This window comes from Lissotriton helveticus, chromosome 2_1 (genome assembly GCF_964261635.1).
Source record: "Lissotriton helveticus chromosome 2_1, aLisHel1.1, whole genome shotgun sequence".
Lineage (NCBI taxonomy): Eukaryota > Metazoa > Chordata > Amphibia > Caudata > Salamandridae > Lissotriton > Lissotriton helveticus.
The window spans coordinates 696,782,626-696,810,230 of record NC_136059.1 but is presented as its reverse complement, the minus strand read 5'-3'; positions in this window follow the sequence as shown (position 1 = coordinate 696,810,230).

The window sequence follows — 27,605 nt, the reverse complement described above, 5'->3', positions numbered from 1 at the left end:
TGTCCACTCTGAAGATCGCCTTGAATTTGGAAGAGACAACAGAAGAGCTAGAAAAAGACATACAAAGGATCCACAGAGACCCCTTTCGCCTTAAACCTGGGAGAGAGAAACCTAGAAAAATCCTAGTGAACTTTTTAACCTACAGTCTAAAGGAAAAAATCCTGAACCTCGCATTAAAAGCGAAATCTCTAAAGGCACAAGACTTCTCCTTCGAAGTTCGATCAGACCTGTCAAAAACAACTTTAGATAGACAGTGGGAACTCGGCCAAAGGATGGAGGGGTTTAGGGCCCTGGGTGCAACGGTGCAGATGAGGTTCTCCGCATTTTTGAGGGTGATGTTTAACAACAAAATGCATAACGTCCGTTCCCCTCTCGAGGCAGATGAATTGTTAGCCTCTATCAGGGACTATGGTCGGTTGGACCCTAGATCCTAGACCCTAGATTCCAGGTAAATCCTAGGGGCTCCTAGCACAAGTCCTGCGCAATTTAGTTTCTGCGACACTCCCAAGGTAAAAGACCTCATGGTATAGATAGATGCTATAACCACTTTGCATATACTAAACTTATTTAGTTACTTACTTAGTGGGGATTGTTCCCGGCTTAACTGATAGATGCACCACCGTAAGTGTATATATATGTATAAAAAATAAAAATAAATGACTTTAAAAAAAAAATATATATATATACATATATAGAAAATAAAAAGAAAAACAAGAATGTATGATGGAAATATAAGAAATCTAAGAAACATCCTATAAGACAAAAAAAAATAATAATAATAATAAATAAATAAATAAATAAACAAAAAAATAAGGAAAAATCTTTTTAAAAAAAAGTTTAGGTAATGAAATCATATCGGAAGGGGGGAGCTGGGGAGATGGGCTAGTAAGCCCTGGCGGCCACTGCCGGATCTTCTGCGCACTACTGTATGTAAGCCTGTATGTAAGCCTAGTCTTTCTAGCTTTAAATGAGCTTATACTATCGGCAATTTCTTATGCTAAACAAACAGGGCAGGGGCTGAAGGTCTGTCAGAAGACGCAAATCTGGCTATTCACCTAGCCAGGGAAAGCAAGGGGGGGTTCTCCAAGGGAGGGGGGGGGGTCAGGGGGAAAAATAAAAAACAGTCCTCAAATGCTCGTTCTTGTTCCATTTGATTTGAAATCCTATTTTCCCAAAAATAACGCACAGTTTTTTTAAACGAAGAGTCTTTTAGGCATTATAGGCGACCTAGTGAGATGGTATAGGAAGAAGCCATGATTGGGCTACAATTTTTAACCTGGAATGTTAATGGCCTGCGTGTGAGGGGGAGGAGGCATAGAATCATACAATATCTGAGAGACTCCCCCGCACAGGTCATCATCATCCAGGAGACCCATTTACTTAAAACTGAGGTGAATGAAATGCTCAAAAAACTTAAGTGGGTAGACACGTTCCTATGCACAGACCACAAGACCAATACATGCGGGATCCTCATCATTTTTAAAAAACAAGCAAAAGTCCAGATCATAGATACTCAGGAAGATCTCAGTGGGAGATGGCTTATAGCTAAAATACGGTTAGATGGTAGACCATTTACTTTGGTAGGGTACTATGGTCCAAATATAGATGATCCTTTACACCTAAATAAAATCCAGAGCCACTTGATCACCTCCCAGGATCCGGTGATATGGGTAGGAGATTTCAACCTGGTTCTAAATCCAACCTTGGACAAGTCCCCTAACTCAAGAGCAATGACACATTCCAACTCTAGGCAGACCTTGTTAGCAATCATGACAACTTTGGGTCTTGCGGACGTATGGAGGGAGAGAGCGGGTAACATCTTGGGGGTTTCTTTCCGGAACCTCAAATACAATCACAAATCGAGAATAGATTACGCCCTTTTCTGCTACAGTCTCAAAGATTCTGTCAAGGACCTGGTTTACTTGCCATCGCACCTATCAGACCACTCCGCTATTCGTTTTACTCTAACCCTTTCCCAGCAGTCAAGACACCCCTCTTGGTCGTTTGACCGGTCAATTCTTCTAGAAGAGGAAGAATCTAGCTTCTCCATCGTGCAGACCACCTCGTTCTTGGAATTAAACTTAAACTCTGCGAAGATTGCAACAGTATGGGACACACTAAAAGCCTATCTAAGGGGCTGTATAACTAACCGAGCCTCCCATAGAAAGAAGAAATACAGAGAAGCAATCGCAAACATCGAGCAAGAGTTAGCAACCATAGACCTCAAAAGTGGTTCCAACGCTCCATCTAATGTAGATCAAAAGAGGTGGGAGGAGTTAAAAAGAGACCTAGAAAACTTACTTCAAAACAGAGTGACTAAGAGGTGGGAAGCTAGCAAGCTCCAACACTTCGAATACGGAGAGGCTGCGGGCAAGGTGTTGGCCTGGAAAATTAAATCAGACCAAGCCAAAAAATACATCAGGGAAATAAAGGTGGGGGGAATCGACTGCTAGAACTTCAATCTCAGGAATCGGAAGTGCCTTCCATAATTTCTTTAGGGATATCTACAAAGAGGAAATCACTGAGGATGTATTGGTCCAGGAGAATTGGTTAGACAAGATCGAACTACCCTCTTTTTTACCAGAACAAAGGGATAGCCTGGACCAAGAAATATCAGAACTAGAAGTCTGTAATGCCATCAATCGATTAAAACGAGGGAAGGCGGCAGGACCAGACGGTCTACCAGGGGAGTTATACCGTGTTCTTGGCCCCGCTATCATTCCAACCTTAAGAATCCTCTTTAACGATATCTTCATGAAAGGCGCAGCCCCACCTGAGTCATGGAAAGAGGCGACCATAGTCCTAATACCCAAACCAGGAAAGGATCCGACTGATTGTGGGTCTTATCGGCCGATCCCGCCCCTCAATGACGATTATAAAATCTTTGCTGCAATTCTGTCAAAGCGGCTGGGGGGGCGAGATCGGGTCGATAATACACGACGACCAGAAGGGATTTATACAAGGGCGTCAGCTGGCAGATCTTACTTATGATCTGATAGGCACAATCGACATCGCCTCAACCTTCTCTCTTCCTCTGGGTGTCTTGACTTTAGATGCCACTAAAGCTTTCGACCGTGTCAACTGGTCTTATTTGATAGCTGTCACGAGAAAGTTTAGGTTTGGGGAAAGGTTTTCTCGAGCTATTAGCCTGCTGTATAGGGACCCAAAAGCCAGGCTCATGATTAACGGCGTTTGTACTGAACCTTTTGAGATTAAGAGAGGCACCAGGCAGGGCTGCCCGCTCTCCCCGCTCCTTTTTAATATTTACATAGAACCCTTTGTGCAAGTTCTTAGAGAAGAGCCTAATATTTCACCATTTGAATTTGGGGGATGGGGGAAGCGGGTAGGACTCTATGCTGACGACATCCTTGTTTACACAACCAACCCCGTAGAAGCATTCCCCATTGTTGTAAAAAGGGCAAAGGAATTCGGGCGGATCTCCGGATATGAAATCAATGAGGGAAAGACAGAGATCATGACATGGAATTTAGACAATGTAAACCTCTCGGTGTCTTCTTCCATGCGTTACTTGGGTATTAAGATCACCCAGGACATTAGTAAACTAGCCCAGACTAACCTAGACCGGGTCACTGAGAATGTAGGACATTACTAAAATCTTGGTCCTTTCTCCCCTTAACGCTTCTTGGGAGGACAAGTCTGATAAAAATGTCCATCCTGCCCAAATATACTTTTATTTTCAATTCCATCCCCTTAACCTTTGATAAAAAGCAGCTTCAAAAATGCCAGCAAGAAATCAATTCCTTCATTTGGAAGTACAAAACAACCAGACTGGCATGGAAGAAACTTAGGAGGAGGAGGGAAAAGGGAGGATTAGCATTGCCAGATCTCCAATACTACGCTTGGGCTTTTCAACTGACCCATTCAAGGATGTTACTAAAAGTTCCATCAGACTCCTCAAACGGGAAAATGTTCAAAGCCATGCTGGTTGGGGCCAATCTGCCACTAGACGGGTTCATGTTTAAGTTTGGTGACCAGAGATTTTTTTAAAAAGTAAGATTAAAGACTCTACTATCCCTGGTAAAGGACTGGGTGCAAATAAAAACAATCCTAGGGCTGGCTTATTTCTCAAACTTCGCCCCGATCTGGGACTCCCCTGGGCTTCCCCCATGCCTGAATGACAGTCTAGCGGTCCCTATCAAGGAAGCCGAGATTTATAGATGGGGCAATCTTCTTGCAGGAGGAAAGTTGGTGGAGTGGGAAAACTTACGTGAAAACGTCGGTCCCGGTTTAACTAGATTTAAATATCTGCAACTCATTAGCTGGGCCCGTGAACTTTCTAGAAAAAGCGTCCCAATCGGGAAGAACTGCCTCTTAGAAAAAGAATTGGTAGAGAAACAAGGGGGTAGAAAGGAAGTGCCACTATGGTACTGGACACTATTAGAGGAGGTGGATGGGGATTTTTCTCTTTTCGAGGAGCTATGGGGCCAAGACATGAGTGTACAGGGTGATCTTTGGACCAGATCCTTTTCCCTTCTCTATAGAACGGTAAAACCAGCGTGGCTGAGGCAAAACCATCTGTTCACCGTACATCGTGCCTATTTCTCGCCACTAAGGCTTTCCAAATTCCTTCCAGGAAAGTGTTGTAACAAATGCCTTCTACCCACAGCATCTGACGTACACATGTTTTTGGAGTGCCCACATCTAATTGATTTCTGGGATAAAGTTAAAGGCTACCTTGGATTCAATCCTTAAAACATCAATAGCCATCACCCTGCCTTTAATAATTTTTGGGCTGGACGACACGGTATCTGGACCAGCAAAGAGCTTTCTATTCTACGCAATCCTGCTTGCAAGAAGACCGATTTGTAAATACTGGGTTGACTCCAAGGCTCCGTCCCATGCTGGCTGGTTAATGACACTATACGATACATCCAAAGTGGACATGGCCAGAACCTGTAGTAAACAAAATCTTTCATTCTGGAATCTATTGGTGCAATGGCGATGACATCGATCATTCGAACAGCCCGGGTTTTTTTTTTTTTTTCCCGGGTCCGATGATTATGCCCATTTACTCCTTGGACCTGGTGGTGGTAGGGCGCAACATTTCGACAACCACCCGAGTCCGGCAGGCAAATAGGCGCCTAAGATGGAGCAACCAAAAATTCCTTGTAAAACATCTTCCGCCAATCTGGTTCATTTGTCCTAAACTTGGTCAGGAGAAGGTCCCAGTTTGGTTCCTGAAGGACACACATGGTGGTCGGTGCATATATCTCTCCTCTTTGGAGCAAGGGATGGCAAATGAGGACAAAAAAAAAAAAAGACATGCTGCGTCCTTTTGAGGTCTTCACGCGTGCAGTCAGCAGGGAGGACTGTAATTTGGGAAAAGCTATCCCATTGTTGAGCATGCTAGAGCACCGACTGAAGGCGGTGTGTTCTAAGTTTGAAAAAGATGGAAAGGAAGAAGCATTAGAGTTGGCGGAGAAGTTATTACACCGCCTACTTGGCGATGATCATCTTGAAATGATCAAGACAGAACAGCATTACATTTGTGCTACTATTCTGGATCCACGGTACAAAAAGGCAGTGGCAGGCAGAGTATTCTTTCCTTTTGATGACGCAGATGTTACAAAGTACAAACATTGGCTAGCTGTGTCAGCCACTCGGTTTGAAAGAGAACCGCAGGAAATTGAAGGAAAAGGCAGTACATCAGCATCAGCAGGCCGTCCGCAGTCAAAAAAATCCCCTTCTGCATTTGTGGCTGTGGCAGAAGTGAGTGATTTTCCCTCTCAGACGTTAACGACACCAGCAACCGTATCATCTGCACCAGACACAACAGTAATATTGGGTGATGAAGAGGATTGGCTAACCCAGCTTGGGTTTGCTTCTGAAATGGTCCCAGAAAAAAGTAAGCAAAGTGGAGGAACCCGGGACAACCTTGAGTTGATGGTGCAGGCCTATCTGAATTACTCAACAGAGGTCCATCTTTCTCATGACCCATTGGCGTATTGGCATGGGAAAACAGTTGCTTGGCCAGAGATCACCAACCTGGCTATAAATGACTTGTCTTGCCCACTCGCAAGGGTGTCTTCTGAACGTGTTTTCAGTGCTGCTGGTGGCATTGTAACTTCCAAAAGGACCCGCCTCTCGCCCAAAAATGTGGAGAGGTTAACAATGATCAAGATGAATCAGCACCTCATACCACCAGATTACAAAATACGAGAATGCACGCAGGAAGAAGATGAGGAGGACACCAACTTAGATGAGGGAAGTTCTTCTCTGTTAAGTGACCTACTCCCGTATGAATTCGCAGAGTTTGAGGATGAGCTCTTCTTCCCTGACACCGAGCCTTGAAAATGAGTCAATGAATCACTAACTTTCTTTTTCGTCCTTATTCACTTTTATTCCTGTGTGTCTCTCTTTCTTTGGTTTGCAAAATCTATATAAAAAAATCTTTAATCACATAATCACAAAAACAAGCCCATCAGCAGAACTGTCTTCACTTATTTGCCTATTGATTTGAAGGTGCCGCAGTCTGCATTCCTCAGGTTCACAAGTTCACAAGAACATGCTCCTCTATCCTCCTCCTCCAGACTCCTATTTCCCTCAAAGCAGATGGCTGGATTACGGCCAATGAAGAAAGACTCTGCACTTGTGGGGGTGTTCTACTTCTTTGCGGGTGAGTTGACGGGTCTGGGGCCATTGCTGGGAAGGTCTAATACCGGATAAAGGTGTTTTGGAGAAAATCCATGAGGAAAACGTTTTTGCATTTTCTGACATTTCGCTCACTACAGCGTTTTTGGGGGCCTGTTTGGGGGGGCTTCCTGGTGTTTGTGGGTGGGTTTTGGGGTCTTTGAGCAACGCTGGGTATGGATACTTTTGATTGCAAGTGGTTTGAAGAAAATCCATGGTGGCAAAGGGGAGTTAGGGCCTAGCTGCAGAGCGCGCGTGGAGTGATGTTGGAAATTTGCCTGGAAAATTACTAAGTCCCCATTTTTGTAGTTTTGCTTTTTGGTTGTTTGGGGGTCTTCTACTTGTTTCCGCCTGGGTTGACGGCTCTGGGGCCATTGCTGGGAAGGTCTAATACCGGATAAAAGTGGTTTGGAGAAAATCAGAGCAAAAAAAGTTTTTGTCTTTATGCTCACTATCATGTTTTCGGTGGCCTGTTTGGGGGGGTTCCTGGTGTTTGGGGGTGGGTTTTGGGGTCTGGGAGCAACGCTGGCACAGTCTAATGTTGATTGCATTTGTTTTCCAGGACATCCATGGTGGAAAAGTGGAGTTATGACCTTGCTGCACAGCGCGTTTGGACAGAATTGAAAGAAGGCCGAAAAATATTCTAAGTATGAGATTTTCCATTTTTGCTTTTTGCCTGTTTGGGGGTGTTGTGCTTTTTTGCGGGTGGGTTGGCGGGTCTTGGGGCATTGCTGGGAAGGTCTAATAGTTACCGGATAAAAGTGTTTTGGAGAAAATCCATGAGGAAAAGCGTTTTGGCACATTAACTTAGGGCTTGTTACGGTTAGCACTAGCAGCAGGATTGCATGTGTTTCGGGGTGTTCTCGATTTTTGCAACTGAGTTCTGGGGTCTTAGAGCACTTGTGGGAATGTGTAATTTTGGTTGCAAGTGGTTTGAAGAAAATCCATTGTGGGAAAGGGGGGATTTGGGCCTACTTTACTTTCAAAGTACGTTTTGTCGCCATTTTCTACTAGGCATCGTTTTTTGAGATCTGATTGGGGGTCTTCTACATTTTTGCGACTGGGTTTAGTAAGGGTCTGGGAGCACTGCTGGGAAGTTCTACTTTTGTTCTAAAACACAGTTTACAGTACACCTAGCTTGAGGGGAAAGATCCGCTAAATTAATTCGCCCATACTTATTTATCCTTCAAAAGGAGACTCAGACAGAGTACTCACTTTCAAAAATATTGTACTGTCTATTAGGAAACTCAAAGTGTGACTTTTTGCACTACACAGCGTACATACCTTATATTTATTTGTCAGTGGTGTTCTAATATCACTTCCTGTTTTTCCATCAATAATTACAGGCCGGGTTTCAGCCTGTGCAATGGGAAAAGGATGAAGTCAGGCTTCACATTAGCGAGACGCAATTCAGCATCCGCCAGGCAGGCAGTGGACAGGGTGTCTTCTGGTCACTAACATTGATGGACGGAGAGTCAGATGAAATGGAGGAGTCCCGCTAATAAGAGGAATGGTTGGATGCATCTTACAACTTCGCAAATTCAACAGGACAACTACAACAACATACAGATACAGTATCCGTTCTTTTCTAATTATCTTTTAAGTAATGTTATTGCTGTGAACTTCTATGAGTGTGACTCTGCATTTCTTTGATCTCTGCTTCTAAATTCATCCCTACAGCCATTGGATAGGTTTTACTTCTGCTATTTTAACCTAATTTAATGTACGAAGTGTTTCTCTGAGTGCAGAAATAGGCAAGTGAAAACGCATAATTATTACTGCAGCCCTGTACTGTCGCATTCTTTCATTCACGGTTGTCGAAAGTACTACTTACTTTTCAGTAACCATGCATGCAGTAGTGCATGCACTTCCTTTATGTCACTTAAAAGATTTATGGTTAGCTTTGTACCCAAAGATTTGTTTATCTTCAATTATTGTTTGTCCATGCTGTGCTTTTTTTTCTTCTCTCAACAAAACTTTCCCAAAAACCCCCATTCCCATCCATTTTCCAAACCCTAACCCTCTTCTCCCGGGCTGTGTGGTTTTGATTGATGTGTGACTAAATGACAGCAATAATTCCACACACTTTCTGGGGAGGATAAGGTCATAGCAACAGGCTGGTGAAGGAATCCGAGGATATATTCTTACTCAGCTTGACACTGAGTCACTATTGGCAAATGAAAGCAGATTTTCATGTGCGCCATCAACTTGATTGGTCATCAAGAACATCCTCCTCCTAGACGTGGCAAATGAAATTATTACGCTGCTGTGTCCTTCACCTTCAGTACTATTTCTTGTAATAGTAGTCAATGTCAAAGAAATTCAACGCAAGTAGTAGTTATACTTTCAATACTTTACCATTTGTTAGGCTACATTGTGGCACTGTTCTAGTGTACTGTCACCTGCTATATTCTCTATCGTACCGTTCTAATGCTACGGTAAGGACAAACAAGGTTTCATTTTCTTTTTTTTTCAGATGCTGCAACTGCCACTGTGTAACACCACAAGTACCACCGCACTGATGACATTTCATCCGCCCAGGATTGCCAACCTTAATCGCCATTTTGCGTGCAGCCAGCCCTGTGCCTAGCCCTATTTCCAAACACAAATTACAGGTAAAATAAGCGTTTGGGGGGAGGTAGTATAATGGAGTATTAGGAGAGACGAGAGAGTGACGGTCCTAGGACTATTGAATTCACTTACTCTGTGAGAGGCACTTAGTTTTGAAAACATTTGTGCATTAGTACTTACACAACTTGAATCAAAATGCCACTTAAGGTTCAGGACTGTTAAACCCCCACCCACCAGCCTCAAAAGCAGTAAAAAACACGTATGCTAAGATTAAGTTTAAAGTATATTTATATATCCAGTAACATAAATAATCTCCCGCAAGACCTAACCCACCCCCCCTCCCGAACCCCAACAAATGTCCCTGAAAACTAAGTCCAAAAAAGTAGAAAACCCAACTCCCAATTCCCACCCCTCAGAAGTCTTTAAAAAAGGGGCAAGGGACAGTCTCCTCCTACTGGCTGCTGTTGACTTTTCGGGCCAGGTCAGCATGCTCCTTGCGGAGGGTCTCGAGCAGGGTTTTGGTGTTGAGGAGCTCCTGCTCGAGGTAGGAAACCGTCAGGGAAAGGCGGTGCATCCTTTTTTTGCAACTGCTGAGGGGGGCAGCTGATTTCTTTGCTGCTCTGCGGTGGCGGGTGGCTGCGGTACCCCGGCTCCGTACCACTGGAGACCTGCCGCGCTGACTGGCTGACCCAGGGAGCGCGGAGGAGGATGCAGGTGTCGCCGTGGATGTTGTTGACGTACTCTGCGTGTCTTCCTCCTCCTGGGCCACCAGTCGCCGATATTCGGCGACAGTGGCCTCCAGCCTCCGTTGCCGGGCCCTTTAAGCCAGCTCCTTCCTTGTTGGTTTGGAAGGAGCATCTATATGAAGAAAGAAAGACATAGTCTGTAACCAATGCTCTTTAAGATTAACACAAAATGATTCAGCAGAAAGTTGTGTCACAGTAGATGTAGCAACTTGCAAGCGCAGTACATAACTATTGTGTCCAGTATCTATCTAACCTCCCACTTCTTCATCCTTGCTCTAACATTAGTGGGAGTTTAAGGAATCAATTCTACGAGCACTATGGACTCACTCCATTAGAGTCGACTATGACAGTACACCAGTCTTATTATTCTTCTTCTCTCTTGTTTAGCAAAATTGGTACGTTAACTTCTGCAAGCCGGCATAATGCCAGCGCAGTCAACTTGCACCCGAGAAAAACAGACGCCCGCCATGATGAGTGAGACAGACTTGCGTTACTGTACCAGTCCAGTACATGCAGGTGGTGATGCTCTTACTTTTCTATTACGGGTGGCACTGAGAATACTCTGTTACAAGGGCTACTGCTTAATTAATTTAACTTTCACCCTACAGTGCCAATGAATAGACACTAGAAAAGGAAAATGAAGAAGATATATAATCTGATTATCTATCACTGCACATGGTATGTATTTGCTTACATATGGGATGACTTTAGGTGCTTTGCTTTTTATTGAGTGAACAGTGATACATCCACACAAGAATGACCGAGTTCTACTAAACTTATTAACAGAGGTAGTGAGTGGCCATCGTAATAGCCGGATATATGCTGTGCTTGCAATACAAACTACTGCTACTATTCATGGTAGTATTCGGACAAAATTACAACTTCTTTTCCTTGCCTATCCTACACTGGGACGGACGTGCGGGTGCGGTGTTACATGCTCTTCAAAGTAACACTTAGTTCATCCAGTGACCGTCTACTCTACTCTCGAGATACACATATGCTATCTAAGAGTCAGATAATACCATGATCCAGGCATCCATCCATTCAAACTATATGTCAATCATTCTTCTTCATGTCTCTCATCTGGACAAACCTTACGTTTTCTCACGGGGAGCACACTATGCAGTCTGCAATCTCTATAAGTAAGGAATATAAGAGCTTACCACTGCCCGCCACTACCGTGGCAACCCGCACAGCAGTTTGGTCCGGCACTTGCACCGCCTCCTCCCCAGAACTTTCCTCCTCCACTTACAAAGTACATTTAAGAATGTTAGATGTCATAGACATACACCAATCACTAGTATTTTGTCTAGGAATGAAGAAATGTGAATACAGAAACCAATCTAATAATTTGTGACTGTCTACTCCAAATAAAAATGTCCCTTTTTCCAGGGAAGGGTGTTGTCTTGCTGCACTTTTTGGCACAACTGATGAATGCTTGCTTTTTAACACGCACCATTTGTCTCATAACAGACAGAAGCTTCACTTCTAAGAACAAATCATCATCACTAGGACGGAGGGACCAATGATTCAGCACCAAAAAGAAAAATTAAAGTTCAAACCAGGTGAGGGCTTGGCTCGCCCACAATAAATGTGTGAAATAAATCACTATAAGCACTTTTCCATTTTTAATCAACCGTTTATGTTTTATGACAAGCTTGATTTTAATAAATATTTTTACTTTTAATAAAGCTTTAAAACTTAAATAGACTCTGTGGTTTTTGGTCATGAGTGAATGAGCAAAAGGTTAGGCAATTTGCAATGCATGAGCCCGTGCCTCTGACACTTCTGGACTCTGACTCCGTACTCTTGTCCTGCGTTGGATAATCATCATTGGGGATCAATCATCGATGAATTCGGGAGCTAAATGACTCTGCCACACTATCTACTCAGTAAGGAGATTGGGGGTTCTTCAAAGTCTGATATCACTGAGGTAGGTGGAAAGTCTACCTGCGCCTATTATAATTGATAAACAATGCACTATTTAGTGTCCATAGTTCTGTTTGTACAGATTTGTCCCTGCAACAGTAGTAGTATGGATTGTCCTCCTATCCAAACCAAAAGTAAAGTAGTATCTTATTCTTTCTTGGTGGTCATTCACCTTTTTATTGTTGGTAATTGTCAAAGCATAAACATTTAGAAGACTTGAAAAGACATTATGGACAATCCCAGAGGACTGCACTCAGTGCATAGAGCTATTGCTGACTAGAATGGGAGTTTCGTTTTACACCTTTTGCCAAATGTTCAATCTTAGTTAGCTACACAGACAGACTAATAAGAATAATCTAGTAATACCACAGGGAGTCATAGTCGAGGCAGGATAAGAATTTAGATACAGTCTACAAGAAGATCAAAGACGATTTAGAAAAAATCGAATGAGGAACGCTAGGAAAAAATAGGTACTCTATATTAAAATTAAAACTTACCGGGGCCAGCAAAGGAGCCCTCCGTCATCAGGGGGCGTTCCGACGCAAGGGAGGGCGTTCCTGCGCAGGAACGCATCCTAAAAGTGGCTGAGGGAAATCTACAAGATGTCAATCAGTCACTTTTAGGACAATGATGCGTGACTCAAACCCTGCGCCTGCTTGAAGCAGACGTACGGCTTGACGCAGCATTGGGGAGATAGGGCACCCCAGAGCATTGCTGGAGCTGCGCCATCGTTGTGACGCAACTCCAGTAATGCGCCGCCTTTACGGCACAGATGCGTAACGCTTCTGTGACGTTTTGGGCCCATGGTGCGCCGCATTGTAAATACGGCGCACCATGGGTGGTGGTGGCGTGGCGCACAATTACTGGCGCATCCCTGCTACTTTGCAGGGATGCGCCGGTAATTGAAAATCTGACCCTTAGTGTCTAGCATTACGCAGTTCTTTACACTACACTCATACATAATTTCTCAGGCCAATGAAATGAACTCAAAATAGAAAACAAATAAGCATAGTAGCAACGCTACTGAGAAGGAGAGCAGTGCACCTGAAATGCACAGAAGATTTTGAAATATAATTTACCTACAATGTAATCGGCAGCATTATTGCTCTTGGTAAAAAAACAAAAATTTGCAATATAATAACACACAGAGCGGGAGAAAACAGAGTAGTGATGAAATAGCTAGAAATAGCTACTACTACTCACCAAGCCCGGGGATCTCGATGCCGAGCACGTCCAGCAAGTCGCGCTCCCGGTCCATGAGATCCGTCCAGCGGTGGGTGGCCTGGTTGTAGGTGCACCGGACCCCAGAGTGTTCAAACATGGCCCGGCACACCTTCTCCCACCGCTTCCGGCGCTCCCGGATCCCGTAGCCGGTAGCAATCTTGCCGCCTCCCATGATGGTCTTGGGGAGGCGGCGCTGGACATGAAAGACTAGTGCGGCCACCTCCTCCGCACTAAAAATCTCCCGAGCTATAACTTGATCCCCCCTCAAACGCCCGCACGGGAGCCGGGCACGGGGTGCGGAACCCATCCCCTTCGCGGGCTGCTTCCCGGCTCCCTTTACCATGGTCTGGGCAGAAAGGAAGGTAAATAATAAAGAAGAAATAGAACAGGGAAGAAGAAAAGAAAAGAGTTAAAAAAAGTAGTTTAAAATTAACCCAAAGTAGCAGAAAACACAAAAATATAAAGCTAAAATAGAGGGATAGATAATAAGTAAAATAGATTAAAAAAAACTTCAAACAAGCAAAGGATGGCAGAGATTGACAGAGGATATAGAAAGCATGCCCAGAACCATAGCAATGAATGAAAAACAAGATGGCCGCGCCCGTTCACGACCGCGTGGGTAAGTTCGCGCGAGATTTTCCCCGCGATCACACGCAAACATGTACTAGCGAGCCGCACACTTTGCGAGATTACACATAGCGCCCGGAAACGGAATTACGTCACGCAAACAAGATGGCCGCACCCATGTACGACCGCTAGGGTAACTTCGCAAACATTGCGCTACAAGCGGCTTGCGAACATCCTCAAAATCACACGAACAAACACGCCGCAAAAAAACCAAATCGTGTATTCGCACGAATTCGCGGCTTCCGAAATCGATCTCGCCAGAATTCGCGCCCCGCGAATCGCGCAAAAATGCAGAAAAACGATTTTTGCAAAACTGAAAGCACTCAGCAGGTGCAAAAGTTCAATCTTATCATTAGTAACCATTCCCTCTAGTGCTTCCTGAGGGGCCCCTCCAGAGTTCAGTTGCCTACTTGCAACTATTCTATGACCCTGCATTGACCCTCACAGCAGGCTCAGAGAATAGCTACAAGTATGCCACAAATGTCCTGCTAAAAAAAATTAGACTGCAACAGAAAGCAATTACAGATAAGGAAGCAGGTGCCAGACTGGAAGTTCAAATTCAGTGACACATTAATCAATCAGCCCCTAATTCATTCATGTCAGTTGAGGCAGGGCAGGTGTGCTTTTCCCCCATAATCTACAGTGATGAAACAGAGGGTGGCATGGGTGAAACAGAGGGTGGCAGTGGTGAAAAAGAGGGTGCTGTGATGAACCAGACGTAGAAACAACATGGTCGCGACCGTTGCTACCCGACAAGTACGTTCGCGTTTGCGAACTGGTAAAAAACCCTCGCGAAACGGCAGAAACACTTGCGAACACCCAAAAAAAAAATCCGCAAATTCGCGAGAGTTCACGGATTGCGAATCCGTAAATACGCAATTTCGCGGATTGCCAATTCGCAAAATCCGCCCATGCTTAATTGCAAGCTGAATCTGCAGTAGCTGCAAAAGCAACATGAGACTGAAGGCAATTTTCTGTCTTAAGGTGTCTTGTTTTCCAGGATAAGGTAGATTAACTATATGAATAGCATTGACTCTATATACATGATGGGTAATGGTGGTGGTTTTAAAAATGTTATGTTATAATGCATTTGATAGCGCAGAATTGGCATTGGTGTAGGATTGCAGCAGTTAAACACTCTAGATCAATTACAGGCAAATCTGTATGTTTTGTTCAGAAAACAAGAGGTTGTAATATTCTGTGTGGGAAGAATTGGGCGTGATGTTGGAGGACCAGTCACAAGGTCTGGTCAATTTGTGGAAAAGCTGTGATTGCCAGTATGTGTGCCAGGGTTAAAGGGATATGTGGGGTGATCTACAGCTTGCTTTAGGTAGCACATTTAGAGCACATCTGACTTACAAACCACAGTGTGACTCATATCCTACCAAATTATTTCAACTTGGTGTGGAGAGACAGGATGATTAGGGGGTCTTCAGGCCACTAACTATCGTTTGTATAAGCCTGTGGGTGCTTAGTGTGGCATACTGAAAACTAGGTTGAAGGACTATCAGTGTTATCTTTCAGGTTTAAGGATCACAGAGTGATAGAAGAATGGAAGAGCCAGATTGGTATGGTCTTTTCTAAAGTAAGATGGTTTATCTTTTCTTTTATATTTTCCTTTTTATAGAGAAAGGGCACAGAATTTCAAAGTTGGCTGGCTTGAAATGAAATTATCTTTAGAGTCATGATTTGTTAGAGATTGGCACATTCATTTGTAGCCAAGCAACGAAACAGAGGCTATTTTAAGGTCTGTGAGTTCTAGTTTTTGCCAAATGAACTTGGAGACAGATATACGAAGCTGAATAATACTGAAATGCAAAATGCTATGAAACCTGAATTGCAATATGCCATTCGCTACTGGTTATGTATCATACTGTCACATACTAAATTAGTGATTCAGCGTGATTTGAATTCACAATTTACTGAGTCTCAAGTAGGTCAATTCTCAATGTGGTAAATTGCAAAAGCATTTGCAATTTTTTTAGGTCTCATTCAGGTACTCTTTGATTATCTCACAATGAGGGAGTGGTATAACGCATGCTCTGTGGACGCCTGAGGAACAGCTAACATTGTTTCTATGACAAACACTAAAGAGGTTTTGTTTGGGATACCCACATATTGGCATCATGTCAAGAGATGAGGTGAAGCAGAGTCTAGTTTTACCATATAGTGCCCCAGGCCCATTCTGTCCACATCTGAAGCATGAGAGTCTCAAATGTCCCTACAGGCTCATAGACAGGGTTGTGCTAAAATTGTCCACACTGCCTTGAGCATCCACAGAGGGTCCTTCAATAAATTATACTAACGAACAATAAATATAGACCAGAATCAGTGCTATATTGGTTCACTTGTGTCCAGCCGGACATGGTTTGATTTAATAGAAACAAACAATCAGTGCTAAAGTTCGAGACAGAGCGTCATAGAGTGGGACATAATCCTGTATCCTTCAAGGTTCAAAACAGAGACAATAACACTTACACAAAACATTTCAGGCATGAAAAAGAGCTTATCGCCAATACATGAGTCATGAGGGCAAGCTTTGTAAAGACGTAGACAATAATGCACAAATTTTAACGAATATGTTTAACATGCATTCTGTCTAAAGGAGTCGACGACGTTTCGATCTATAACGAGGTACATAGATCATCATCAGGATGGAAATTTACATACGCCAGAAAATTAACAATGCCTCGAGGGCGAGTACGAGGGCTGATGTTACCAAGGTTTAGGGAATTCTGGGGGGCGTGGCTAGCCGAGCTGCGACATGGCCGCTCTTTAGGCGAGCTCTGCCGGCTGAGGGAATAATCCTATAAAAACCCTACCAAACTGCGGGTGTGGAGGCAAGGCAACACTTCATCGAGGTGCGGTACCCCTGGTGGCTGCTGCAAACCGATTTTCCTGCCGCGGAGTGGTGATCCAACCTCCCTACGACGTGAGCTGCGGCGACCGGTCTGGGCCGTAGCTGGAGGCCGGTGCGGGAGCTGACCCTTTCTGCTGCTCATAGTACTTGAGCCCGGGGACGTGCAGGCCCAGCGGCGAAGAAACAGAAAACAGTCGGAGGGAAGTTTCGGAGTGCCGCGACGACCATTGTTGTCACCCGAGACTTATTGCACACGTTGGAGGAGCTGAGCGTGCGGGCCGGCCAGGCACAAAGATCCCAGGTACAGTGGGGAAGAGCTAGGAAGGAGCGACGGGCGCCATTTTAGAGACCTCTGCATCTCCGACCACAAGGGCCCTGGTGGGATGTTCAAAGGCATCGACAGCGCAGGCAACCCGCCCTAAGCTAATTAAGAGCATTGTGAGTGACACTTTTATACAATTTGCACCCAGGCTGATTTGAGGGCGCGATCTGAGCCCGAGTTGTGGCCCTAGCCCTCCCGGCTCCTTGTATATCTGAGGACTGGCCAGACTGCTGAGGGGAACGGCAAGGAAAATAGACAATTATGTGCTGAGGCGGCTCTTGTGATTAACGTAAGCTTGCACTCTTCATACAATTTATACCAACTCAGTCAGGGCCCATCGACATGGTACCTGAGCAGCTGCTGCACATGTAGACCCCCCTGGGCGAAGAGACTGCAGACCTCAATCTCTGTGACAAAACGCACCACTGTTGGGAGCGTGAGGCCTGGGGGCCGCAGGAGATGTGGTGCCCGCTGCGCATATGCGCACATTACAAGAGCTGAGTTCTAACCAGGGCGCACACGAGCCTTCAATCCTGTGGCGATCGGCTGGTCCCTAAGGCACACGCATAATCAGCTGCGGTGTTGTGGCGGAGCAGCGGACCTGTACATTACTATTGCAGGAAGCCAGCGGCATTGGAGGTCCACCTTTCACCATCCACTACAACGCCTGACACGTGCACAGTTGGGTCACAATGACGGCGACAGTGCCTAGCTAGTAAGCGGTAACTGTGCGCCATAGCCGATAACACCATATCCCTTTATCTGTGACCCACACCATCACCATGGGCAAAAATGTCACGAGGCAGGCCAAGATCAACTTTGAGAACAAACGGGTAGTTAAACCTGCTGGGCCTGACCCGGAGGCACAGGGAGATACAGGTGGGGAGGCCGCAGCTGACGAACAAGATGGAGATCTACGCTCGTTGATTCTTGAGATGCGCTCCAGACTGTGCAACATCGATGCAAAGCTAGATAACCTGACCTCCCAGCTGGACTCGGTCAAAACTCAAGTGACCACCCACAAAACCAGGCTGGACAGCTTGGAAAATAGACACACGGAAACACATGAGCTTCAAAAGGAAACGAAAGAACAGCTCCTCCACATGGACAAACTTCTGACTGTAATTAGGGCAAAGAATGACGACTTAGAAGCGCGCTCGAGACGGAACAACCTACGAGTCACAGGAATTCCGGAAACGACAGCTATAACCAAAATGGAGAACTATATAACGGAACTTCTGCACGAGCTGTTTGATCCTCACCTTTCCCCGGTGTTCGTGGTGGAGAGGGCACATAGGGCGCTAGGCCCAAAACCACCAGTGGGCGGCACACCAAGGCCAATTCTAGCGAAATTACTGAACTATCAAGACAGGGACACCATCCTCAGGCTGGCGAGAGAAAAGGGACAAATCACGCATAAAGGGAACTCCATTTCCTTCTATCCTGGCTTTACGCCGGCAGTTCAGGCCGCGCAAAGAGAGTTCCTCCCAGCGAAACGCTTGCTCCTACAGGCACAGATACCGTATTCTCTTTTATATCCCGCCAAGCTCAAAGTGTCCCATGATGGTAAAGCCCACTTTTTTAAGGATGCCAAATCTGCTCTCAAATTTGCCAATCATGTCTGCGGTCCAAAATCTAAAACAGGGAATATAGAACGTGATTCGAGATCTGACCGCCTAAGTGACAATGATTGAACTGGCATAACATCTGATTTATTTTTGCGTTGCAGCTGCTGTGGGTAGATTATGACTACCCTGTTGCTTATCCAAAATGTGTTAATGGTTCACTCAGCTTGCTTTATGATATCGTAATTTTCAATGTGTTTGTTGCTCTATGGGGGTTTCACCCAATTGCATGTTTGGACGAGAAGTCATAATAATTGGTACGGGTTTGCCTATGCCTTCGCAGCCTGCAACTACGCTCCCCCTCAGCCACCCTGTGTAAACAGGGGAGTATGCTTGCGCTTCCTCGCCCTCCTGGGGTGTTTCCCTGAGTTCTGGTTTCTCCACATCTTAGGTGGAACTGGGGGGGATTTGACACAACCTGATTGGTGAGTTGGAGTGGGTGGGGGGGGACATGGGAAGTTGGGTATGTTTTAGTATATCGGTCTCTAAGGTTAAAGTGGCACATTAGGCTACATTGTAGGATTACATGCATGCCGGTGATGGGTAGACACATGCCCATGACAAACATCCAATGGGGGTAAACACGGAAGCTATTAAAATCCAAACATGGAACGTTCGAGGGCTTAATGACAGTAGGAAGGCACGCCTGATACATACATACCTAGCGAGGCACAACATTGACATCTGTTTCCTAGAGGAAACACATCTCAATTCGCAACCATCGCCGAAGCTGAAACACAGGAGATGGGAGGGTATCCACTCAGCGATCTACTCCAAATATGCAAGAGGGGTGCTTATTCATAGGGGATTGGATTGGACTGCACATAAAGTACATCTAGACCTAGAAGGGAGATACATAGTCATTCACGGACGCCTGGGCGGAAGATTGGTAGCGCTGGTGAATGTCTACGGACCTAATGTGGACTCACCAGAGTTTTTCAGGGAAGTATGGGCGCGTGTCTCCTCTATGAACTGCACCACGATAATCTGGGGCGGGGACTTCAATGTGGTGCTAAATGATGACTTAGACAGACAGGGTGTGTCACGTCAGCTACACCCACATGCCTGTAATGCCTTACATGATCACATACTAGAAGGTGGGCTACTTGACATCTGGAGAGTTAGACACCGCCGCGCCCGGGAGGGGACTTGCATATCAAACCAACATGCGGCCTGGTCCAGATTGGACTTTTGGCTGGTATCCTCTGAGGTTGCCACCTGGACAACGGAAGTGGGTCACCTAGCACGCTCACTATCTGACCACGCACCATGCCTACTCACGTTGTTCCTTCCCGACGCACCCACCCGCGCCTTCAGTTGGAGACTCCCTCCACATGCACTGCAAGACGACGCCTTTAAGAAAGAGATTAGAACTGACATAACCGATTACTTTGACCTAAATTCGGGATCGGTGGCAGCTGTGGCGACCCTTAGGGATGCTTTCAAAGTGGTGATACGGGGGAAATGTATGGCTAAGCAAGCTGGGGTCCTACAGGATATTAGGGGCACAATAGAAACGCTTGAAAAACAAATTAGGGAACTGGAACGCCGATTCTGTCTCAATCCACAACCTGAGGTGGCGGCAGAACTCAAAGCAAAACTACTTGACTTTGCTGAAGAAGAACAGAGAGAACTCAAGTTTTTGGGAAAGTACGCAGAGGCAAGGAAGTATGGGGAAGGGGAAAGACCAGGCCGTACACTAGCAAAAAGGATTTGAAAGTCCAACTCTGCCACTTTCATACACACAATAATAGACCTGAAGGGACACACTGTCACGGGCCAAGCTGCGGTGTTGCGTGAATTTCAGACCTTTTATTCTACCCTATACACTGCTACACAACCGAATATCCCGGAGGGCCTAAGGGAATTTCTAGACTCCATTGCATTGGTATGGTTTAATGACAAAGAAAAAAGAAAAACCAAAGGTGATGATGGACGGAGCGATGACAAAGAAACACTCACCCCCAGTCAACTGATCTGGGTTTAATCCATCACCGTTCTTTAGCTCACTCCGCCACCCCAGTTCAGACATGGCCATATGCAAATCAGTCTGATCCTGTGCCTCATGGGAACAGTCCAGCCCGAACTGCCAAGCCATGTCTTCCCTGGACCGGAATCAAGCTTCCCTGGACCGGTTTCTGGCATTACAGCCGTCTTCAGCCGGGCTTGCTTGACTCCAGTGGCAAAGTGAGCAAGGGGCTCACGTCTGAGCGTACCCTGCCAACTTAGGGCGAGCAAAGAAAAACCAAAGGTGATGATGGACGGAGCGTTGACAATACAAACACTCACCCCCAGTCAACTGATCTGGGTTTAATCTATCACCGTTCTTTAGCTCACTCCACCACCCCAGTTCAGACATGGCCATATGCAAATCAGTCTGACCCTGTTCCTCATGGGAACAGTCCAGCCCGAACTGCCATGCCATGTCTTCCCTGGACCGGACTCAAGCTTCCCAGGACCGGTTTCTGGCATTACAGCCGTCTTCAGCCGGGCTTGCTTGACTCCAGTGGCAAAGTGAGCAAGGGACTCACGTCTGAGCATACCCTGGCAACTTAGGGCGAACAAAGAAAAACCAAAGGTGATGATGGACGGAGCGTTGACAATACAAACACTCACCACTAGTCAACTGATCTGGGTTTAATCCATCACCGTTCTTTAGCTCACTCCACCACCCCAGTTCAGACATGGCCATATGCAAATCAGTCTGACCCTGTGCCTTATGGGAACAGTCCAGCCCGAACTGCCAAGCCATGTCTTCCCTGGACCGGGATCAAGCTTCCCAGGACCGGTTTCTGGCATTACAGCCGTCTTCAGGCGGGCTTGCTTGACTCCAGTGGCAAAGTGAGCAAGGGACTCACGTCTGAGCATACCCTGCCAACTTGGGGCGAACAAAGAAAAACCAAAGGTGATGATGGACGGAGCGTTGACAATACAAACACTCACCCCCAGTCAACTGATCTGGGTTTAATCCATCACCGTTCTTTAGCTCACTCCGCCACCCCAGTTCAGACATGGCCATATGCAAATCAGTCTGACCCTGTGCCTCATGGGAACAGTCCAGCCTGAACTGCCAAGCCATGTCTTCCCTGGACCGAAATCAAGCTTCCCAGGACCGGTTTCTGGCATTACAGCCGTCTTCAGCCGGGCTTGCTTGACTCCAGTGGCAAAGTGAGCAAGGGACTCACGTCTGAGCATACCCTGCCAACTTAGGGCGAACAAAGAAAAACCAAAGGTGATGATGGACGGAGCGTTGACAATACAAACACTCACCCCCAGTCAACTGATCTGGGTTTAATCCATCACCGTTCTTTAGCTCACTCTGCCACCCCAGTTCAGACATGGCCATATGCAAATCAGTCTGACCCTGTGCCTCATGGGAACAGTCCAGCCCGAACTGCCAAGCCATGTCTTCCCTGGACCGGAATCAAGCTTCCCAGGACCGGTTTCTGGCAATACAGCCGTCTTCAGCCGGGCTTGCTTGTCTCCAGTGGCAAAGTGAGCAAGGGACTCACGTCTGAGCATACCCTGCCAACTTAGGGCGAACAAAGAAAAACCAAAGGTGATGATGGACGGAGCGTTGACAATACAAACACTCACCCCCAGTCAACTGATCTGGGTTTAATCCATCACCGTTCTTTAGCTCACTCCGCCACCCCAGTTCAGACATGGCCATATGCAAATCAGTCTGACCCTGTGCCTCATGGGAACAGTCCAGCCCGAACTGCCAAGCCATGTCTTCCCTGGACCGGAATCAAGCTTCCCAGGACCGGTTTCTGGCATTACAGCCGTCTTCAGCCGGGCTTGCTTGAGTCCAGTGGCAAAGTGAGCAAGGGATGCTCCGTCCATCACCACCCCCTTTTGTACCGCTGATGGTTTAATGACATGCATTGCCAGTACATGGATCTCCCTATCACGATCTCTGATATTACACAAGTAATCAGCGAATTGCCTCTGAATAAGGCCCCTGGACCTGACGGCCTGACAACAGCATTTTATAAAACCTACGCGGAAGAATTGGCTCCGCGACTACACGCTGTTTATGCAGAGGCAATGGAGACGGGAATCCTACCAGCGTCCATGCAGGAGGCATTAATAATGACGTTATTGAAACCAGACAAAGTAGACACAGCTCTGGATTCCTCTAGGTCTTTGTCCCTAATAAATGTGGACGTCAAAATATATGCCAAGCTCCTGGCATATCCGCCTCCAACGCCTCCTTCCGATGGTAGCCCTCCCTGATCAGTCGGGCTTTGTTCCGGGTCAATCCACGTCGCACAATCTCCGCACGGTGTACTCGGTACTCCACTATCTCCATCCTACGGTGCATGCAGCAGCAGTTGTTTTAGACGCCACCAAGGCGTTCGACTCTCTGGAGTGGCCATATTTATTCCAAATACTAGCACGCATGGGGTTCAGCCCTCTGTTCCTGGCTCAAATTAAGCTGCTCTATACTGAGCCACGAGCTAGGGTACGAGTAAATGGTATGATTTCAGAAGCATTCTGCATACCTCGAGGCACCAGACAAGGCTGTCCGCTGTCCCCTTTACTTTTCGCTATTGCTAGGGAGCATCTTGCAGCCAGAATACGACAGCACCATACAGCCAGAGGGATAGGCTTCAGCACTCGGAGCTTGTTGATATCTCTCTATGCAGACGATGTGACTCTGTATGTGCTAAATCCTTCAGATAACCTAGACCCCCTACTCCGGGAATTCATTAAATTTGGCGGCCTCTCAGGGGTCTCTATAAATTGGGAGAAATCCGTGATATTCCCGCTGACAGACAGCACTCCCGAGGTCAGGTCAGAATTCCCCCTACGATGGGAAGCAGAAGAGATTAAGTATCTGGGAATATGGCTCAGCCGTAATATGCAAGGCATTTGGAACTTACATTTCGGGAGAGCAGTGGACTGGCTGGAGGGTAAGGTAGCAATCTGGTCGAAATTGCCACTCTCCATTGCAGGTAAGGTGGCATTGGCTAAAATGGTGGTGCTCCCCAAATTCCTGTATTTATTTACAAATGTACCAATCCCGCTAACTAAGCATTTCTTCGATCGTCTTCGATCCCAACTACTGACTCTCGTTTGGGCGGGAGGCCAGGCTAGAGTTTTGTAGGCCCTCCTAACTTTACCACTGAGGCAAGGAGGATTGGGAGCCCCTGATATGCACCTATATGCACTATGTGCACAGGCCCAATTCCTTCATTTTTGGATTTATCCAACACCTTATCAGCCACACGTGGCGGTGGAATTAGACGCGGTGGCGCCAACGGCACTGGCTGTGGCAGTTTATAAAAAAATCCCTCAGACCTACACTAGATGTAGATACAGCTGACACCCTGAGGTGGGCATGGCGGGAACTGCAAAGACGTGCCCGCCTTCCACTGCTATATGCACATGCAGTCGCCTTGCGAAACAATCCGATGCTAGCATGTCTGGAAGAGAGTGGCAGCGAGGTGAGACTTGGCGGCACTCAAATGCGCACGATGCAGATCTACAATGGGGAGCTGGACCCCCAATTGACGGACGAGCAGTGGTCATTTTGCTGCAAACAATTGCTGGAACTATCCCCGAACTATAGACTTAGACTCATACACTTTAAATTCCTTCACAGGTTTTACAGAACGCCTATCAGACTTCACCGCATGCATTTAAGGGAGGATGAGAGATGTCGGAGATGCGGGTTCGAACCTGCCACATTCCTACACATAGCATGGGATTGTCCTAGACTGACCAATTATTGGGAGGAGATATTTGACGCCGTCAACCAGATAGTTGGGCGAAATGATCCCCCTTCCCCCCCTTGGGGCTTCTGGGTCTTGTATGCGAAACAGCGCCCCAAAGTAGGAAGCTACATGCCATTTTACTGGTCTATGCGCGTAGACAAATAGCTCTCAGATGGGGTAGACCAAGACTGCCTAAATTTGATTCCTGGATGTCGGTCGTCACTTACGGACACACACAACTGGGTGTCTACTGGGACTTGATGCCCACGGCTTCGAGGCCCCGAGACATCTGGGAACCATTTTTACATTGGGCAAGAGCCAGAGCATCATCCCCCACCTCAGACGCCGTGGATATTCCTCCTGCACCTGACTAGGCAATGACTTAGAGATAAATGAGCGGAATGCTACTGGTTTATGAGTATACTCAGTATGGTGGAAAGGATGTCTGAAATTTAATGTGCACTGTTTTTTTAACGCTGTCTGACTTGTAAACTATAACGCTTCAACCCGGATGGACCCCACGCAAATTTGTTGTTGCGTGTTGTAACCCACAATCACCCGCAATTCCACGCCATCCGCAATGTCCAAATGCGTGACTGCATAATTCGTCCTATTATGGCATCCTTTTGGATAGTACAAACCACTGAGACCGGTATTTGATGTATGTTTTGTTGTATTTTGATTTTTTGTTTTATTTCCCCACAATTTGCACTGCAGATTTATGTACGATGATATATTGAATGTACAAATCTGTTTTACTATATTGAAAATTTCAATAAATAAATTTAAAAAAAAAAAAAAGTTTAGGGAATTCTGGCGAAATTGCAATATAGTGAAAATGAAAGAGAGGGACCCCTTGGTAATATCAAGGGAAATGAGGTACTCCTACCAAAAACAAGAAACAATTCCCTTGACCCAATTACTTCAAACACAATGGTCAGTAATCCATTAAAATATTGAATCTTATATTCAGTGTGTGATTATTACATTTTATTTCTAAAAAAAAAAAATAATTTCGTTGTCGTACCAGTATACAAAAGCTAAAATCACATAAAATATTACACTCAAAATACATTAAAAAGCAATTTTTGCTTATTTAAGAAACATGCAATACATTTAAATCAAAAAAATCATGTTTAAACAAATAACTATTATGGCCAGCATATTAGAGACAAACAAATGTATGACACAACCCTTGTAAAATACAGTACACAACCATCGACACCCAATCGTGTCAGTCCTTGAATTATGTTATCAACAGCGTCGACGCGTTTCGATGGTTTCCAAATTATAACACCATCTTTATCAAGACCATAAGTTTCTGTCTCTATTCTTGTTTATCCATAGTTTTCTCTTTTTCCCTTTATCAAAATTTCTATCGGGCGATTCTTTAGACTCAAATTCTTTTCTTCAACCCTTTGTGGTGTACTGCTTCTTAAAAACCGTGTCTTTGTTTAAAAGATCTTGCTCGCATCCCACATTTGTAAAATTGGGGGGTTTGGCCTCTTAACTCGCCCAGCTGCTACAGTTGAAAGTACGATTCCTTCGTGAACTTGAACTTTTCTGCCACGTTCTAAACTTAAAGTGGGCTTTCCAGTATTCGTTTAAAGTGGCTGCACGGCTTGCTTGTGTGTCTCCGTCTGCAACTTTCTCGTAGCAGGATATCCTTGCTGATCCGAGTGTTGGGTAGAGGCAAATGTTACACTCAAAATACTTTAACCCCTTCCATGCTGATGACGGCCCCTGGCCGTCATGCATCACAGTGCTTGTGTGCTGATGACGGCTGGGGGCCGTCATGAACCCGCCCACTAGTGCTGTCTCTTCCCAAGACAAAAAGTTGTTTAAAAAACGATTTTCACTTTCTGTGTTTACTGTCTATGCCTGTGGTTGTTACAGTTAAAAATTGTAATTTTAGCCTGCCTGTAATTGCATATTTTATCACCTGTGTTGTGTTTTAAATGTGTGGTTTTCCCTGCCCATGATTGCCTTCATTTAGTGTGTTGAATTGTGGGATTTGCAGTCCAACCTCTGTAGTTTGTCCCTCTCATTCCTTGGTGACAAATCTGTTTTCCCTCCAACTTTCTCCTTTGCTCTGTGCTTAGGCCTGTGTGCTCAAACAGTGCACCCCCAGCCTCCATTTTGTGTTCACAAGCCAGTGAGGCCAGCCCCCCTGCCTCCCCCCTCCCCCCAGCAACAGAGATTTTCTACATCAGAGGGTGCTTCTGTGAGCTGTTGAAACTGTATTTACTGGGGCTTGTGCACTTCGTTGTTTGGCCAGCAGGGGGAGTAAAGCTTTAGTCAAACAGTATTGTTAGATTTCGAGTTAGTGAAGCCTTTACCTCCTGGAGTCCAAAGTTGTGGATTGAGCCTGTCTGTCTCCTAGGAGATTCTGAACAGGAGCAAGCAGATGCCCAGACCCCACCCCCAGGCCAGCAGACCATTGGCTATTCAGCTACCAGGCAAGTCTGAGCCCTCCTCTCACACCTGCCCAGGCCCCTTAAGGCCTTGCTGGGTGCACCCCAAATCATTCTCCTTCATCTTGTGAGTTGCAGCCTACATGTGGCCCAGATTGCAGTGAGCAGAGTCCAGGAAGTGGTAAGAAGACAGACTAGTGCTGTCTCTTCCCAAGACAAAAAGTTGTTTAAAAAACGATTTTCACTTCCTGTGTTTACTGTCTATGCCTGTGGTTGTTACAGTTAAAAGTTGTAATTTTAGCCTGCCTGTAATTGCATATTTTATCACCTGTGTTGTGTTTTAAATGTGTGGTTTTCCCTGCCCATTATTGCCTCCATTTAGTGTGTTGAATTGTGGGATTTGCAGTACAACCTCTGTAGTTTGTCCCTCTCATTCCTTGGTGACAAATCTGTTTTACCTCCAAATTTCTCCTTTGCTCTGTGCTTAGGCCTGTGTGCTCAAACAGTGCACCCCCAGCCTCCATTTTGTGTTCACAAGCCAGTGAGGCCAGCCCCCCTGCCTCCGCCCCCCCCCCAGCAACAGGGATTTTCTACATCAGACGGTGCTTCTGTGAGCTGTTGAAACTGTATTTACTGGGGCCTGTGCACTTTGTTTTTTGGCCAGCAGGGGGAGTAAAGCTTTATTCAAACAGTATTGTTAGATTTCGAGTTAGTGAAGCCTTTACCTGCTGAAGTCCAAAGTTGTGGATTGAGCCTGTCTGTCTCCTATGAGATTCTGAACAGGAGCAAGCAGCTGCCCAGACCCGACCCCCAGGCCAGCAGACCATTGGCTATTCAGCTACCAGGCAAGTCTGAGCCCTCCTCTCACACCTGCCCAGGCCCCTTAAGGCCTTGCTGGGTGCACCCCAAATCA